We start from the raw sequence: 1410 nt of genomic DNA, 5'->3' as shown, positions 1-1410 counted from the left end.
GAATAATAGAGAAGTTATTGGAACAAAGTGGGTGAAGAGGCAAGCCATCCATAAATCAAACTTGGTTAAATGACCATTTTAGATAATAATTGAATTAATGTTTTGAGTAAAAATAAATTTGACTATTGTCTAATTTTCCCTTATGCTTTTTCCCCTGCTTTATTTGTTTTTTCTTTATTTTCTCACCGGTGTTTAGTTTCGGCATTGAAGTCCGATTATTTAGAATTCGCGCAATTTATGGCCCATTTCAGGGAAAGTGCTCTCTATCATGGACTTTGTCATACTCAAATTCGAAACCTTTAATTAAAGAATGAGCAATCTCATTCAGTGCACCACATCCTTTGATCGTTTACTTTATTTGTTTTGAACACATATTTCAAGGAAAAAAGAGGTAGGGCGAATGTGTAACATTGTGTCAATTTAATTCATTAGTGGATATAAATTTTATCCTTTATTTATAAGTTCTTCTATTGTCTTAACTTTTGTTTTTTCTAAGTTTTTTTTTCCTGCAAAAAATATGATAAGCAAACCAAAGGGATTATCATTAGGTTTTATTTACTTAAAGTCACAAAGCGTGAGACGTGAATGATTATTAGATTGTAAAGCATTGTTGGGAGGAATGCACAATATGCTACACTATCCCATTTCACTAATGATTATTTTAAGGGATAATTTAATATATATAATTATAAAAGGAATTTATACTATTGTTTAGTGCTTCATAATTGTAAATTCTTTTTTTTCTTTTCTGCAATTATGGTTGTCGTGAAAAAGAAATATTGGAAAGTTCTCTAATATTATTATATGTTTTTTGTTGGACCCAATTTGGATCAAAGAGGTGAAGCACTTCTTAAAAGCCCATGTAGCACAGGTTTCCAAGTGGTAGGGTCATTGACCCCTTTCATTACAAGTTTACAACGATAGTTACACGAGCACCATCAAACAAACACTATATTTTTAGAGATAATTAATTAAGGAAAAATTATGTGATTAAGCAAATTTATATTACTTAATTAGTCATCATAGTTATAGTTACCACTCACGATTAACTTTAAGTGTTAATTATGTGGGTTGGGTTTGAATTTGTATAATTCGCCACGTTTGTATAATTCACAACTAACAATTCTTCGATTGATTTGTATTTGTATACGATGGTTTATATTTGTATATGACAGTGATTTATCTTGGTTTTATCACCAGATGCATTGAATCTTTTTCGTATAACTTTTTAAAGTTTGCATAAACGTATAGTTTTCGAATTTTATATAATATAATTTATACAGCTATTTAAAGTTCAAATTTTTACTCTATTCATTTAGCTTTACTCATTCAGCATATTATCTTGAAATAATTATATCTATATTCTTTGCTTTTTATTTAACTATATTTACTTTGCATGTCACTAACTTT

Source organism: Solanum stenotomum, chromosome 9, assembly GCF_019186545.1.
Source record: "Solanum stenotomum isolate F172 chromosome 9, ASM1918654v1, whole genome shotgun sequence".
NCBI classification, from domain to species: domain Eukaryota; kingdom Viridiplantae; phylum Streptophyta; class Magnoliopsida; order Solanales; family Solanaceae; genus Solanum; species Solanum stenotomum.
Note: the sequence above shows the minus strand (reverse complement) of the source record.